Source organism: Achroia grisella, unplaced genomic scaffold, assembly GCF_030625045.1.
Source record: "Achroia grisella isolate CSIRO2021 unplaced genomic scaffold, CSIRO_AGI_Agris_v1 utg780, whole genome shotgun sequence".
NCBI lineage: Eukaryota > Metazoa > Arthropoda > Insecta > Lepidoptera > Pyralidae > Achroia > Achroia grisella.
The window spans coordinates 6,104,174-6,123,145 of record NW_026713020.1 but is presented as its reverse complement, the minus strand read 5'-3'; the positions used below and the strand labels follow the sequence as shown (position 1 = coordinate 6,123,145).

At 33.5% G+C, this 18,972-nt stretch overlaps 1 protein-coding gene across 1 annotated transcript in view; it reads right to left on the bottom strand.

The window, feature by feature from the left end:
• Nucleotides 1-18,972, bottom strand: part of LOC131851144 (sine oculis-binding protein homolog) — a 33,725-nt gene that overhangs the window by 5,631 nt on the left and 9,122 nt on the right. The gene's annotated exons all lie outside the window — the stretch shown is intronic.

Below are 18,972 nucleotides of genomic sequence, written 5' to 3'. Positions count from 1 at the left end.
TCCTATTAATCGTAGCGCGATGTTATATAGCCTATAACACTTGGGGATAATATACCTTTTAAACCGTGAAATAATTAAAAAAATCTAATAAGCAGAACCGGAGATTCTGCAAACCCCAAACAAACAAACATAAAAACTTTACTTTTTTATAATATTAGTATAGATATAAGCAGACCGAGTCGCGGTAGATAATATACTATTTTAGTTTATGGAAATAATAGTCCAAAGACTTAATATAATCCATTAAGAAAAGATTTCCCAAAACTCCCACAAACCAAACACATATTTACATTCTTGTGGATTACTAACTAAAGTATATAAGATACGAGTGTATATTGTCACATACGTCTGTCTTAATCTTAATATATATCAGCTTAATAAGTATAATATACCTATATGTTTGCATTACGCCACAAAATACGGTCTTTATTTTTACATGCTTACCTTAAATAAAAATAAAACACGATTTATTCAATATAAATGGCTCTTGAATGACCTCCTTACAGTTATTGCCAACGATTACGGTAATCAATTCGTACGTATATAAAAAACGTCGCGATTTAACGACGCAGCTTGTGAAATATCTGTTATATCTGTGCCGTTTAAAAAGATATCGGTTTTTTTCATGGCTGATAATGGAATTATGCACCCGCCTACTCTTACGGTTTACGCTAGCCACCAGTAGAGAATGATAAGGTGAACATGAGGTCATGTCAGTTAGCCTATCGTGACAAATTCAGGGGATTGTTAGTAATGTGGACTGATGATCTTATTGCTAGCAATGTACCATGTCAGGTTGACCTCCACGCATTTCCGCTTAATTTTCTGGTGAAGCATATTCCGTTGCACCACTCCATTATCATCTATAAAAAAGTAAAAACTGAAAACCAGTGGTTCGTCTCGCAGAGTAACGCTCTGTGTTACTGCCTTTGATATTAAAGACACTGAATCAATGTCTCACGCGTGGTAGGGCACATTCTGTACTAAATCTATTTCGTTATATTAATTGTTGGTAGAGTTAAAACAAAAAATTGGCCCAGCTAATGAAGTCTTAAAAACATGAAAGCTTATTAATTCTGTCACTTATAACTTTATGATATATGTACGTTATAATTAATATATTCCTTTAAGTAGGCGAATTTTAATTTTAGCAGTATTACATATACCCGACTATTCATTATCGCCCACGTGTAACACAGATTTTTTTATAACCTCTAATAATTGAGAAGCGTATTCTATTTCATACTACCCACGTTCTTGTAATATATGACTTGTATTATATGGTACACTATAGCTTATGCCTGCTACTTCGTCCGGATGAAGAAATTCAAAGAAAGAACCATTTTCTCGGGCAGGTAATATTAGATCATGATGAGTTAGATGATGATGATGAGTGACTGGACTAGAGCAAGATTCGTTTACAATTATTTAATAAAAACCATGAAATATTTTTTTTTGAGGAATATATTAATTTCGAAATGCTTTTACAATTGTGAGTATTTCTTATGACTGTAGTATTATACAGTCATAAGATTTCTAAAAAGAATGATGCAAACTGCCAACAACAAGATGGAAAGAAAGTAAGTAAGAAAGTATGTCCAAAAATCTTCTAGAACATTCAAGATGTTGCACTTCTCGATCCCCTGACCCGTTCAAACAGGGATAGAAATACGACCCTGTGCCCTTACACTACAGTCGAATCCGTCAAGTTGGAGTTGGACTTCACCCGCTCCATGATAGTTTTTGAAACGAAAATATTTATTTTTAGCTATTCATAATATGCATACCATCTTACTAATATTATAAACGCGAAAGTTTGTGAATATCCATCCATCCAGTTTGTTTGTTACTTTTTCACGCAAAAACTACTGATCGCATTTTAACGAAACTTTACAGTAATATAGTTTATATATCAGAATAACACATAGGCTGTAAATTATATGCGGGTGAAACCGCGGACAAAACTAGTATTCAATAAATATAAAACCGATTATGATCCTTCTTTTTAAAGTTAAACCTTGGGATTGCATAATTAAATATTCTTTCATCAAAACGCTGCATTGTTATTTATTTCTTCTCTTTATTTATTTAGAAGCTTAGTATTACAACAGTGATAGCTCGTCTTAGCTTATAAATTACTTATGGGAACAAAAACAAAAGTCACCGCCGCTGCCTGTTAGCTTATGTCTTTTAAATTACACAACGGATTTTATTGCAGTTTTCAGCAATTTATACAGTGCTTCAAAACGAAGATTTATATGTATAATACATGCGTATTATAGTATAGAACAAGACAAGAAATTCAAAGATTTGTAATGCATCCATGCGAAGCCAGGACGAGTCGCTAGTATTTATTTATCTAAAGACAAACATTACTGATTTAACCTTATATTGTTATACATATAATACGAGAATATTAAGATTCAATAAAATATGACTTACATAAATTGAGTTCATTTTTAAAGTCGGCTAAATAATTTATTTCTCAAAATGTAAATTTAAATTCACGTGGTAATAGACAAAGAACAAGTAACATATAATAAGTATCATGTTCACATAGTATCTGTGAAGACGCCTTCATTACGGCGGCAACTGTATCTCTTTGACACACGAGTATCTAAATCAGCAGATTTAATTAATCTGTGCCTGCACAAGGTTCTATTGTGACAGTCCTGCTACGCAGATGATATTTCAGGGCAAGATGTCCAGAAAGCAGAGATAATTGGACTCCAATTACAGATGCGTCCTTTGACGGCTTTATAATCATGATTTAGAACCTAAAACTTATGTATATATATGTAATAAATACGTACATATATGTATTCTCACGACTGATATCCAAGATGAGGTAGTTAGAGATATTGACAAGTGTCGATTTTTTTATACAGCTGGGTATGGCATGGCAAACGTACTCCTGATTCTACTGTGTAATATTAAGTTTTTTGTGATCCTGTGATATCAGTTATCAGTACCAGCGTATGGTGGGGCACCAGTGGATAAGACGAGCATAAAGTCAGGTCAGTTAGCCCATCGTGTCAAATTCATCAGGAATTTATCACTATATTTCCAGGGGAACCGCGCTGAGGTCAACCTGACATGGTGCATAGCTATGGGGTTATTAATCCACATTATTAACAATCCCTTCAGAATTTGGGTGGACGATCAAATCTCGACATCGTGGTGAATACAACACTTGACATACTCACATTTTCAGTAACCTTGATACTAACGTGAGGGTTAACCAACCAAGAGCCAATTGTCAATTTAGTCTCCGAGATTAAAAAATACTAATTAAGTAAAAAAATTGGTAGATAAGACGTTTATTTGAATTTTTTCAAATTTGACACAATTGCACTTATATAAATGTAGACAATACATAGATCGATATAATATTACCAATAATAAAACATCATGTTTTATTAATGGTAATATTAATAAAATAATACATATAGATTAAATTAAATTATAAAACGAACTATAATACTATATGTTTAAAATACAAACACCAAAACTCAACATTTACATGGCTGGTAGTTTGGTTGGTTTCGTTTCGATTTACCCCCGATGTTGCCAGTGTAGTGTAATAATTATCACTGAAAATACGATATGAGGAACTACGGGGGCTGTAACGTAAAACTACGCCCATTAAACAGACTTTGAACCTTTCCACAAATGATGCATTCGAAATACATAAAATAGGTATTTCATACGCGCATGCCGTATTAATTAGGGAGTGCACCTTTATTAATATTACCGCATATTAATTCATATTGAAACATGATTTTGTTTGATGGATGAGTAAAATTAAATATGATATTTTAAGTAACGTAATTAATTCTTTCTTGAACGTAATGTATATTATGGTATATTATATACATAAAATGAAAGTACCCCGCTGTTTCGTCTGAGTGTTCATTACATTCTTATGTTTTTTTTTCTGACTACTCTAATGGCCTTTACAGCTTCTTTGGTTTGGGTAGTCCAAACCCACGGAAAGATTTATGAAGAGACTGACTTATGAAGAGGCTAACTTGCCCTGACGGATATGACTTTAGCCTGAGGGCACCACCAGTGGTTCAAACCTCGGCTCATGCCGTCGTAACTTCGATCCCCATTTGAATTAGACGGGGAATCAATCGGAGGAGAAGTATTACCTTTCCGTAGGTACTTCTGTACACCGTAATTTCACTGCCTTATGATAGTACTCTTATAATTTGACATATCATAAGAGTCTATAATAGACCTACATGAATAAAGATATTTTGATTTTTTTTTATATCACGCTTCAATCGAAGCAAAGTTTCAAAGCAAGCCGCTTAGCGGCAGAAATGAGAGAGAATCAAATGTAACTAAAATACCTTTATGTGTGTATTTTTTATAATAAGTCAAGTCTACCATTAATTGCGTAGTTAAGCCAAGAAGAGAGACAAGAAATTTAGCTCTTACTCTTTTCGACACTTTCACTTCTCACTATCGACAACTACGAGCCTGACCCTGTTACAAAATAGTCCCTTGATCAGACCAGTGGCCAGACCAGTGGCCAGACCAGCACCTATAATTATTTGACTTTCTTTGTTTGCTAAAATCTTCAAGCTTCATCACTTAATGCTTTCGCTGTAGCTCACGGTCCATAATATGGTATGAAACAAAGATTTTTGCCAGCATGTATATGATGACTAAAATACAAATTGAAATTATGAATAACAATAAAATAAATAGAATTAATGACCAATACAGGCTATTAAATTAATGACAAAATGAATATAGGTAGACTACATCTCCTAAGGCATGCATTTTTTTTTTTAATTTTATCTTACTTAAAAACGCAAAGATTTGTGACTATGATTGGATGGATGGATGGATGTTCGTTACTCTTTCACGCAGAATCTACTCGAGGGATTTTGTAATATAAACATTAGAATAATATAGACTACAAATTTCACGCGCGTGGTACCGTGGACACAGCAAGTCCATTATCAAAAAACAAGAAGTAACCTAGGATAATGTCAAGTCTGCGCCATTTTGGATCAAAGCGCGGGCACACCACATGTAACATTAGATGAGCGGTGTCAATAATATTGTGATATCCAATATAATATAAATGCTTTTAATGGCAGTAGCTCCGGCAAGGTAAATTTAGGAGCGTCCGCAACCTGATACCAGCTGGCAACCTACGCACTATAATGTTGCCACAGAACACATAATAGATGACTGTCTGACATTTGATAACATATTTTTGTTGTCACATTTTTTTTTTAATACAAAACGATATATAACCATCTTGTATCTTTAATAATATTTCTATTCATGAAACAAATGAATTCGAAATTCAAAATTAGAAAAGAGTTTTTATGTCTCGTACAAGTTTGTTATAAAACATTCCTTTATAAGAAAGATAAGTGCAAATAAGACTGTGACCCAGTGACCGGCACACAAAAGAATTATTCACTGCCTCACAATCGCTATCATGTCACTAGCAACCTACGACGGATCACGTCATTCATTAGGGTAAAGTTGGGACGAGACACAGACGGTCCAATACAGTAGATCCATATGATTTACTTACGACATTCAGCTATGGGGAAGGGCGTGTCATGCGAATATTGAAATACTCCAACGCTGTCAAAACTGCACCCTAAAATTCATATTAAAAGCATCATGGTGCATTACCAACTCTGAGGATCACTTTGCCAACATAGCCACAATCAGGGAAGAAATTGAGAAAAAATATTCACCCGAACGAACTAGCTCAGAAGCTTCTAGTCAATAACCCAGCAAAGAGATTGAAAAGAGCAAATTTCTTGGAGCTGGATGAAGCAAGACTTTTACATATAATAATCATATGGATTCACTGTATTTGATGTATTTCACATTAGTAATATAGTTAATCGAGTTTAGTGCACTTTATTAATATAGTTAAACGGGTTTTAATACGAATAATTTTATGGCAAATAAAGGTAATTACCTATCTCTACGTTGCGACTAGACTGCACTAGCCGTGGTCACGAGGTGACTGAACATTCGAGTGAGGTAAATACCTTTATTTGCCATAAAATTATTCTTCTTAAAACCCGTTTAACTATATTAATAAAGTGCACTAAACTCGATAGTTTAAAGACTTTTATATGGTTATTTAAATAAATACTTTATATAGAATTATACATACACTAGCTTTAATATTTTATATAGAAGTATATGCCTCGGCTTGGCACGCCGCCTTGCTTCCAATCCAATAGGTCGCAGGTTGGATTCCTTGCACGGTGCAAACATTTGTATATATGAGTGTGTTTGTTTGTATAGGTCTGAGCGTATTTATTTTTATGGATAGTAAAGGTATTGGGCATCCGCCTGCGCTAACAGTTTACACTGGCGGGGCACCAGTGGAAGATGACAGGATGAGAATGATGACAGTTAGCCCATCTTGGCAAATGGCAATTTACCACGATGGAAGTCATCAGTCCATTTTACTAACAATCCCCTTTCCCCTGGACTGGGCGTATTAGTTTCGTATATTTACAGAAAAAATCTTAATTTATACCTGTTGTTTAATAACTAAGCTCTGCTTAGCTTGGGACTTACGGCACTGTGATTTATCTGAGGTTAAAAAAATACTATAGTAATAACCGGTATGTATTTATGTATATAGAAACGGAGCAAGGCATTCAGTCCAAAATATTCTTAATGTATTAATTATTAACTGTCTTTATAGAAAACTAATTCTCTATATTTCTTTGTGCACCATGTTTGTTTAACTATGTATTTGAGTTAAACATTATTTTCATTCTAATATTCTCTCCATTTAAATCTATTTTCTATTGTTAATAAAACATACATTTGATGGAACATAATATTATATGATCTATTTTATAAATTAATAATTAAAACAAATTGGAATTAACAATATAATAAGTTACACTACTGCTTCAGTTTATTATTTTATATTTGGTGTACTGCATGCCGCTACACTAGGTCGCAGGCGAAGCCGACACGGCACCTACTGCAAACATATCGAGTTACAGCGACTAGTGGAGCTTATAATTTACCTAATGCCTTGTAAAATGATAGCTGTGCTAATGTACGCGGAAACAAATATGGACGCCGAATAATTAAGTTTTAGTTTTAAGATAATTGCGCATATTTTAGAATAATTTTCAGAAGTTTCATTATAATGACCAGAGTTTTCGAATACTGCTATTCATTTATATATTTAAAAATAAAACTAAACGTGAAACACTGGGGGGGGCTCACTTTTATTAATAAATCTAGGTCAATACACACAGCGCCATCTAGTACCAAGTTAAGTAGAGCTTGTGTTATGAGTACTAGACAACTGATACAGGGAACTGTCGGTAATGTGGACTGATGACACCATTGCTACCAATGTACCATGTCTGACCTCCACGCGGATCCCCCTGGAAACCATCGTGATAAATTCCTGGTGAATTTACGATGGTCTAACTGACTTGATCTCATGATCATCCTATCATTCTCGACTGGTGGCACGCCAGCGTAAACATCCATTAAAAAATATATACATATATAAGGAAACACTCAGAACAATACAAACAATCATACTCATAAATACAAACATTTGTACTGTGCGAGGAATCGAACCCGCGACCATAAGCAGTAAGGTGGTATATAAACCGCTACCACTGAGACCTTCAAGGTTTATTAAATGTAAAGATACAATTTTATTTTCAAACTTGTCGTGTGTTAAGATTTATCGATCAAAAACCGGTTAGGGGATGATCTCTGGGCAACATTAAACCACATTGTAGTAACAACGGGTAGAATCAACCCTCGGAATTAAGAAATCTTTGTGTCGCAAACATAAATAGCCACAATACCCGTTTTCAGTCAAGGTGAACAGTATACACGATTTAAATATTAAATTATTTGTTGATTGATCCAACAGGATTGAACCCCGTACCTATACCTTAGTTATCAGAACCCATAGCTAACAAATAGGCCAACATAATTACCAAAAGGACGCATTTTTAATTGAATATAGAAAACTAACTTTTTGCAATCTAATATTTATAAAATAAAAGGTAAACTTCGTAGAGTTTTTGCTCATCTTTTTGAGTTGATAAGATACTGATCGACCATGGATGGTGGGCGAATAAGTCAATTCAGTTCATTTCATTTTTCATTCATTCATTCTTTCATCATTTCATTCATTTCATGATTATCGACGGCAAGAAATTATAAACAAATATATTGACTCAATTTTATATTCATAATTTCGGATAAAATTATATAAATTTACACAGAAACTTTGTGTTAAATTGTACAAAGTAAAAATTTAATAGTATTAAGTACTGAACAAAGACTGTATTAAATCTTCTAGGTAGGCAGGTAGTGTAGGTACTCGTATTACTATCACTGCTACTTTTATTTCAAGCTCTGTGTTTGAAGCATTACCTACATTGACGGCCTCGGTGGCCTAGCGGTTTAGCACACTGCTTTACTTCCGATGGTAGTGGGTTCGGATCCGCGCACGTTGCAAACATGTGTAGTGTACTAAGAGTATGATTGTTTGTATAGGTCTGGGTGATTTCTATGTATATTATGTATGTATTTACAAAAAAAAAAGTATTTATATCAGTTGTCTAGTACGCAAGATACTGCATACCATGGGACTAGATGTCGTGTAATTAACACGACATCTAGTCTCATGGTATGCAGAATAGTAATCCAGGGTTATTTATTTATTTTACTACTACCGAAAAAAATTGTTTGGAGTTATTTTTTATAATATAGCTGAAGTTGTTTATGGCGGTCCAAATTATGAAAAATATAAAAGGTTACACTTATTACTACTTGTCATGAGTTGAACCGTAGAGTTGTATTAACTACGAATAAAAAAGAAACAAAGAAAATCTGACATTAAAATAGATATGTTATAGATACAGGATACATTTTAACTTATTTTATGTAATACCATTAAAATAATACAAATAAACCACTATATACCTAAAACAAATAACCGATTAATCAACACTTCAGTTGCTGCATTACAACAAAAAAAGCAGCGCATTACAAAACAATGTAACTGTCTGTAAATACTTTGCAACAAAATGTGCACACACCAATAATGTTAATTCGTTTCCAGAAATAAATCCAAAGAAGTAAGTTCTCATGAAGCGTGTACTAGTCGCAATCTCAAAATAAACCCCACCGTTCTAACACAAAGGAGCGAACGAGCGCCGCGAACAAAAACCACGGCATAATATTACTTCTCCGATTTCCGTCAATCGATTATATTTCACATGTTTCTCATTATAACGTCTGGGTGCGAAACAAAGCGGTGTCGTGTTGCGTGCATTACTCTTCGGGCAACCGGAGAGCAAACTGTTTTGGTCATGTGAGAACCCCACACTTTCGGGGAAGACTTGTTTTAGCTGGCAACACAGAGCGACCGTGGTAGTACGCGCCTTTGTAAACTAACGCCGAACGTTTTCATGTTGCTTTTATAAAGAGCTAGAGAATTCTGGAGTTCGATAATTTTATGTATGTACCTATTTAGTATTTAAAATTCTTATTTTTAACTTTTAATACACATCATTAATATAGTTAAACGGGTTTCCTGACTTTAAATATATATTTGATTCTTGGGAGACCAAAAGCATTTGATTAGTTGAACATGAAACACTTTTGCTCAAACTCATTACGGTATTAGAATGATGTCAGGTAGAATGCAAGGTAAATCTGAAGGAACTATTTAAACATAAATGATTATTCCTTTTTATATTATTTAGTTCTGTTTGCTGATGATACTTCATTAGTATTCAAAGTCAATCGACATATTGATGATTTGGACGAAGTTATGTTTTAAAATATATATTGAGTTAATATGTTACTAAATGCAAATAAAAATAAATGTATCAAATTAATGTAAGGCCGTTTCAAAAATCATGTTGGACTAAACTATTAATTTTGTGGATAATATTTGGTATCACATTAGATTCCAAGTTGCAATGGGGTGCCCATAATTTAACGAGTCGCTTACTATGCGGTACCAACAGACGTGGCAACGGCTAAGGTATAATATATATTACAATATTTATTTTACAAAAACCTATCAAATCTCAACTTTGAAGTCAATATATGAAATATATTTATGAAAAAAATGTATGCCAAAAATATAGACATAAAATATAATAATAAAAAAACTGAACATTAACAAAGATTTTACAAATGTCGTTATTTATATTTTATGTGGGTTTTACAATAAAATACCAGAGTCTGTCATAAATCTGGAAAAAAGATTTAAATGTCAAATAAAACACTTGCAAAAAATTGTTATATAAAATTGAAGAATTCGTTAACGATAAAAATTTTAAATACATAGCACTGACAATATTATCTGATTACACTAATAATGAGTGCGTAACTTGTTATGTAATCGCAACACACAAGTTTCTTGCTCATAAAAATCTTCTTGTGATGAATCTGCATTCCGAATGACAAAATATGACTATTCAAAAGTTTGTAATGAATTTGAATAAAGATTATTTATCTATTTATATTTCTATTTCTATTTCGGTGACCACGGTTAGTGCCGAAATAGGTGCCTTTATTTACCATGTCCATATCGTTCTATACATAATATTTGAAATAACTTAGCAATTAACTGCTTACTATACCAGTAGGTATAATATATATTACTGTAAACCTATCAAATCTCAACTGAAGTCAATATATGAATAGCAAAAAATAAAACATAAAATATAATAATAAAAAATGAATATTCAAAGTCATCCAGTTATTTATATTGTGGGGTCTTCAAGGACATTGGTTATGGTGCCCCATTATTCCCACACTAAACTTGATTCGCAAACTCAAGCAAAACTTGCTTAATTTTAACTTGGGCAGTCCGTAGGGCAACTGTCCATATCGTTCTACTTCCATCCAATTTGTGTTCAATTTACTTTCCGATAGCCGTGTGTTCAATTCCACGCACTGTACAAACATTTGTATTCATGAATATGATTATTTGTATTGATCTTATATTATCTACGTATTTACAAAATATATATATTGAAGTATTTATGTATAATATATCAGTTGTCTAGTACCAATAACACAAGCTCTGCTTATCTTGGGACTTGATGGCGCTATGTGGACTTTTTTTAAGGGATGATAATCGTATGCTGCAACCGCCTGCGCTAATGGTTTACGCTGGCAGGGCACAAGTGGAAGTTGAAAAGAAGAATATGAGATCAGGTCACTTATCCCATCATGGCAAATTCACTACGAATTTAACATAATGCTTTTATATATAATCATTCACTTAAATAGTTATTAACATAAATAATCCGCATTACTATCTCCTTAAAATTTAGCGTGTCGGTAGATTGCCTAACGAGGATGGGTATAGGTTACTATTTATCTCAAAAGAAATCATATGAAATAACAGGTAATAACTAGTATGGAAAATAGGTAAATGAAATATACACTCTTGTTTAATTATTTTATACTAGCTGTGCCCGCGGTTTCACCCCCGTGAAATGTACAGCATATATGTTATTCTGATGTATAAGCTATATTACTGTAAAGTTTCATCAAAATCCGTTCAGTAGTTTTTGCGTGAAAGAGTAACAAACATCCATCCATACTCACAAATTTTCGCATTTCTAAGTTTGAGAAAAACAAAAATAATAAACGTGTACTGGTATTAGATTTCATTGATTAGAATAGAATAGAACAATAAATAAAAAAAATATTGACCCATACAAAATAAAAAAATCCGGTAATCAAACAAACATCTATACACCTATGATACCCGTGCGAAATTAATATGCAAACTGTCGTGTGAATTGGAATTCGTTTGGGGAAATTAATATTTGCTGTCATATGAGCCGGAACCCGAGTTCGTCTCTGCTGTGCGCCGCATGCGTAAATACCATAGAGTAAAAACAAATGTCATAGACAGGGTATTGGTCACCTTACATTAGCAGTATCGGTTACACGGAACGAGTTTTCAAAAAAGGAACCCACTTTATACTATGCATGCTAAATTGATGTAAGCATATTTAAATTTTGAACAAAAATTTCAGTAGAATTATTTGTTATGATTCGTCATTAAAAATTGTATACAACCCTAATTTTTCACCCTTTCAATCCTTAATCCTAAATAATAATTTAGGTGGACAGACGATCTAGTCACGATGGCTGGAAGGCTTTGGAGAGAGGCTTTGAGAGGCGAGAAGCGCAGAACCGATCATCGTGGAGATCTTTGGGGGACCTATGTTCAGCAGTGGACGTCTTCCGGGCTGTAATGATGAATCCTTAGTCTTCTATTTTTTTAAAACGACATTAATTTATATGGCAAATAACATTTGCCGAGCCAACAAGAATACATATCTTTATATATAAAAATTACGTGTCACGTTGTTTGTCCGTGATGGACTCTTAAATTACTGAACCGATTACACATATGATTTGCACATTGTGTGGAATTGGATCCAACTTGAAAGATAGGATAGCTTACATCTCAATTTATAGTCGCAATATTATTTAACCTTAGCCACAGCAACGCGTGGCCAGGTCTGTTAGTATATATCTTATATATAAAATTCTCGTGTCACAGTTTTCGTTCCCATACTCCTCCGAATTGACCGATTTGACCGACTCGGCTTGACCGATTCTCATGAAATTTTGTGAGCGTATTCAGTATGTCTGAGAATCGGCCAATATCTATTTTTCATCCCCCTAAATATTAGGGGTAGTCCACCCCTAATTTTTTTTTTATATTTTAGACAAAATTTTTAGTTTCTATTTTTTTATGATACAACATACAAAAATACATACAATCCTAAATTTTCACCCTTCTATCATCAACCCCTATTTTTTATAGCGTTATTAATTTATATGGCAAAACAACGTTTGCCGGGACAGCTAGTATAAAATAAAATTCTCGTGTTGTAACAAAACTCCTTTAACGGCTTCAGTAACTCTTATGAAGTTTTGTGTGTAATATGCGAATAGCACGTAACTATTTTTCACATCCCTAAGTGATAAGGGTAATCCAACCTATTTTTTTATTTTAAATTTTGTACAAAATATTCTGTAGTATTTTTTTATGATTCGGCATAAAGATGTTTTATACAACCCTAAATTTTCACCCTTCCATAACGTATTCATCTATTTTTTTCAAACGATATTAATTTATATTGCAAGTAGATAAATACATATAAATTGGCGTGTGATGACTTGTAACAAATAAATATTCACGTGTAAAAATAAATGTGTTTAGTGTTTGATTACAAGATAAGGAGATGCGAGACGCCGCGGTCGGGTGTCAGTGGCCGGAGTCGGGTTACACGAGCTAACTGCCGTACCCACTTCTCAAAGGGGCAAGGACGTATGTTTGTCTGCAAATAAAACTAGTCAGAATGCATTTCAATTCGATTTTCTAGAATTGTCACCCTTTTTTATATTTTTTTTAATCTAGGACAAAATACAATGTTGATGATAAATTGTACAATAGTGTTACCAGTTTCTCCCAAAATTATACCAAAACAACATACCGTCACGACTGTCATGCTAGACGGGGTAGTCAGAGACATTGCAACTGTGGATGTTATGGTGAATGCACTAGACATATTGTGCTCGGTATATTTTGAATCCAACATGGTAGAGGTTTCGCTTATTGCTGTCTCTTGGAGTATATTTGGTTTAATATTGATATTTTCCTTCACCGTAGAGTCAAGTTGTTAGACGAAGATTTTTTAGAGTTTGCCACATAAAATCACGACCTCTTAGACATAATTCAGGGCAGAATCCACTAGGCCGGATAGGGATTGTTAGTAATGTAGTCTAATGATCCTACTGCTAGCAATTTTTTTTTTTGTGTATGATAATGGAATGGTGCAGCCGCCTGCGCTAACGGTCTACGCTGGCGGGGCACCAGTGGAGGGTGATGAGTATGAGGTCAGGTCAGTTAGCACATCGTGACAAATTCACCAAGAATTCATCACGATGGTTTCCAGGGAGAACCGCGTGGAGGTCGACCTAGCATGGTACATTGCTAGCAATGGGAGTTACTAGTTCCCATTGCTTCCCCTAGCCTTCCCATGCCTTACACACGGTTCCCCCCGGATAAATTCAATCGTGATAAATTCCTGATGATTTTATCACGGTGAGCTAACTGACCAAACTGTTCATTTTATCATCCTCCACTACTGCTCCGCCAGCGTAAATCATTAGCGCAGGCGAGAAAACCTTTCCATTATCAACCATAAAATGAAACACTAGGCCGCAATGCTCTCAAATTGTATTAATTACCAATAAATTAGTTCCACTCTGTAAAGGTTTTACAGATCAAGTCTGATCGAAACCAGGTTTTACAGGGTGAAACCAACCAACCAAAATGAAACCAACAAATCGAAGTTAGGTTTTACAGAGTAAGCTTCGATCAAATCTAATCGAAGCTAGGTTAGCTACAACTCATGGTAAACATGCCAGAGACATAAAATATCACATGTCATAGACTATATATCTGTACAACGCGCAGACGGTTCACGTTACACGAAAATTAACGTCAGCCTGACGGGACGGGCTGTGACGCAAAATGGAGTCAAATAACGCCAGGCCGGTTTAGTTGAGACGAGCATTAATTATACGGGGATCATGTTCAACAACCGACATTGGGGTTCCCTGCGTCAAATCCGAGAGCAAATAATCCTGGACACATTTTCAATTATGGAATTACATATTTTAATTACTAGTCATCAGCTCCAGTTTGGTACCAGTCATTCCGTTCCATTTTTTTTAAATATATACTATTTTTTAATTACTAAGGTTTCTTATGAACTGTATACTATTATATTTTAATTTTAGTATTAAGAGAAACTACGGTCGCTGAAGGTAAAGACATATATTTTCAATTGGCAATAAAAAAGGAACATAGTATCAAATATTTAAAATGTATTTATAAAAAAATATAATTATCATATAAAAAGGTGCGTTATGCACACTATTACTAGTATTTTTTTCTCTTTGCCAACACTGCCTATAAGTGTCGTTGTCAATTAGTTCTTATACAGCATGTCAGAGTAGTGTTTCCCAATTCTTTTTTAACTTTATCACAGATAACATAATATTACATATAGATACCCCATCCCATATAAGAAAATAGTTCTTTCCTAACTCGGGCTATTTTATTTAATAATAATGAATTCACTTTCTCCACAAAAATATAGACATAATATGAAGTGAAACAGAGCCATTAGGGCATGTAAAATTTAAGGCTTAAGTACAGATTTGTGGATAACTGGTGCCTGTACTATGTGTCCGATAAATAACTAGACCCCTAATAAATAGAGGCGCGTACCATAGCATCTTTTATTTCATTAGCGATCTACTGTGTGAAGAGTCGTGACAAATTAAGAGAGAAATTTAAAGAAGCAAATATTCTCACCGTTGTTGCTTCTCAATTTATATATTCAAATATCCTATATGTTCATAAAAATCTTGACTTATTTCCAAAAAACAGCAAGATTTAAAGACAAACTTGCCATCCCCAAGTAACGTTTAGAAAAAGTCAATGGGTCTTCTATGGGAATAGGTATAAAATTTACTATAAGATACCAAAGGATATATTGGAGTTACCCTTAAATATATTCAAAACATCTGTTAAATCATATTTACTAAGCAAAGCCTATTACTCACTAAACGATTACTTGAATGACGAGCGTGCATGGCAATAGTTGTTCATGCACTGGATTTTCATTTAATGTCAGACATAGATAGACACCTATACATACACGTACATTGTAAATAAACTGGCTTTTAAAAAAAGTAATACAATTGAGTTTCTTGCCAGTTCTTCTCAATTGGATCGATATACCAAACTGGACGGTTGAAAAAATATATAATGTAAAAATTTAACATTCATAAGCGGCTAAATGTCCTACATGAATAAATGATTTTTGAATTTTGAATTTGAATTATCATTCTTGATAACATAAACGACTTTAACGTACGAAATCGAAAAAAAAAATTGTTCTAAAATTTCGATTAAAAGCTCAACGGTGTCACGTAGTGAGTCAGTTTTCACTATACCTAATACATCCCGCCAATAATAAATAGAGACACGTACCCTTGCATCTTTTATTTCATAACCATTCTTGTTAACATAGACGCCTTTGCCATTCCTAATCGAAAAAAAAGCAGTTATAAAATATTGAACACTGAAAACAAGAGCTCGACGGAGGCACGCAGTGAATCGGTTTTCACTATCTCCAAAACATCCCGCCAATAATAAATAGAGACGTGTACCATTGCATCTCTTATTTCATTATTATTATTGTTAACATAGACGCCTTTGCCACTCGAAATCGAAAAAAAAATAAAGAATAGTTATAAAATATTGAACACTAAAAACAGCGTCATTCTTCAATATTCATTAATTTTAAAACAAAGTTACTAAGAGACTTACTTTTGCATCCAGAAATATAATAGAAATAATCTTTATTCAAATAAACTTTTTTTTTATTCTACCGCTCATCGATTTTTTAATTATCATTCTTATTAACATAGATGCCTTTGCCACTCGAAATCGAAAAAAAAATAAAGAATAGTTATAAAATATTGAACACTAAAAACAGCGTCATTCTTAAATCTTCATTAATTTTCAAACAAATAGAGACTCTTGTATCCAGAAATATAAATAATCTTTATTCAAATAAACTTTTTTTTTATTCTACCGCTCATCTCTTATTTAATTATAATTCTTATTAACATAGATGCCTTTGCCACTCGAAATCGAAAAAAAAAATAGTTATAAAATATTAAAGCTAAAAACAATAGCTCGACGGAGGCACACGGCGTGTCGGTTTTCACTAAAATTAACGACGATACCGACTCCGGTGGCGGCTGTGAGAACTTACAATAATTAAAACGCGCGATTGGAACCCCCGCCGATGCTGATCTTCTCAAATTATATACACTAATTAAAATTATTTTAATTATATCAACAAAAATATACAGTCGTGCTTGTTTGAAATCGTGAATTATCGAACAAGCACACGCGTTTTTGCGTTTATCAAATGACACACAATCTAAATAGAGCTTATATTATGGGTACTAAACAACTGATAGATATACTAACATATATATATATTAAGGTTTTTAGTTTTAGGTTAATAATATTGTTAAAAAGAACACAGTACAACAGTATCGTGTTCTTAGGTAATAAACTTAAATACATAATAATAATATACATAGAAAACCTACATAATAAAAACGTAAATTAACAATTATTTATTAACAAAAGACCTTTTTTATCTCTTGAGCACGTCATATTTTTTATCACCAATACAAAAAAATGTACTCACATATCTAAATGTTAGTATCGTGCAAGGAATCGAATCCGCGACCATTGGAAGTAAGATGTGTGAACTGCTAGACCACTGGCCGGCCACAGGCCATAAAAATCTAATTATTCAATTGGCTTCTATTGCTCTAATAGACTGCCCTCATTATAGCTTTTACAGTTTCACCGGATGATAGGGAACGAGTGCAGATGGCACTGCAAACCAGTAGAGAACTTATGGAAAGGCTGAAGGCAAACTGCTGCCTGATGGATATGACTTTATTTTGTTACTACTCATTTAAATTGGACGGGGATCGATAGGAGGATAAGATGAGATGCCTGAGGTGCTGTTCATGTATATAGGCGACGGTTACACTTACCATAAGGCGGGCCGTCAGCTTGTTTGCCATTTAAATAACGAAAAAACGTCTAATTATTATTCTGAGTAATATAAAGAGATACAAGTCGATATTGTACCGGATTCAGTCCAGGTAACCGGATAGGCCAGTGTAATCCAATACGTTACTAAAAGCAAACCCGTCCAAATTCGCTCTATAACTCATTCATAGACGTATTAAATTACATATAATAATACAAATGTAATAATATTCACTGTAGAAATATTTCATTATAATAATATTAAAATTATATTGTTGTCTTTTATAAAATAACCTAAAATCCTATGTTAATTAGTTATCATAAAATAAATAAGACTATTGATAAGAGTATTGAATTAATAAGAGTATTGAATAAATTAATTATGACTTATTTATTTTAAATTATATTAACTTTTTAGTTTATTATATTAATAAACTAAAAAAAATTATATATAATTTAAAATAAATTAAATGATTTAAATTTGATATTTGTAATGTTAAACTCCATTTATTTGGTCTAACCAATTTTAAAAATTATTTCACCTTTAAAAAACTCTCTAATATGTACTAGCTCTGCCCGCGGTTTCACCCACATGAAATTTGTAGCCTATCATTCTGATATATAAGCTGAATTACTGTAAAGTTTCATCAAAGTCCCTTCTGAGGTTTTTGCGTGACAGAGTAACAAACATCCATACATCCACATATCCACCCAAACTCACAACTTTAATTTTATACAATACTAGCGTTACTAGCACCCGCGACTTCGTCCGCATGGAATTTAACTTTATTTTTCTAAAATAAATGAATATTTCTAAAATTAAAAGTAGCCTAAGTCACTCCTTATCACATCAGCTACCTGCCAGTGAAAGTCCCGTCAAAATCGGTCCAGCCATTTCAAAGATTATCCGGAACAAACAGACAGACAAATATGTTTTTCTTTTCCATTTATCCCTGTTTTGTGAAATATCTCGCATCGCTCGCATCCCCTTGACACACAATGTCACACTTCATCGAGCTTCCCCTGAATATGTGACGTAATACAAGGATTTTCTGAAATATTTATATCAGTATGAAAAAGCGACGTCACGAATATAGTACCGCTCGCATCCCCTTGTCACACGATGTCACACTTCATCGAGCTTCCCCTGAATGTGTGACGTAATACAAGGATTTTGTGAAATATTTATATCAGTATGAAAAAGCGACGTCACGAATATAGTACCGCTCGCATCCCCTTGTCACACGATGTCACACTTCATCGACTCC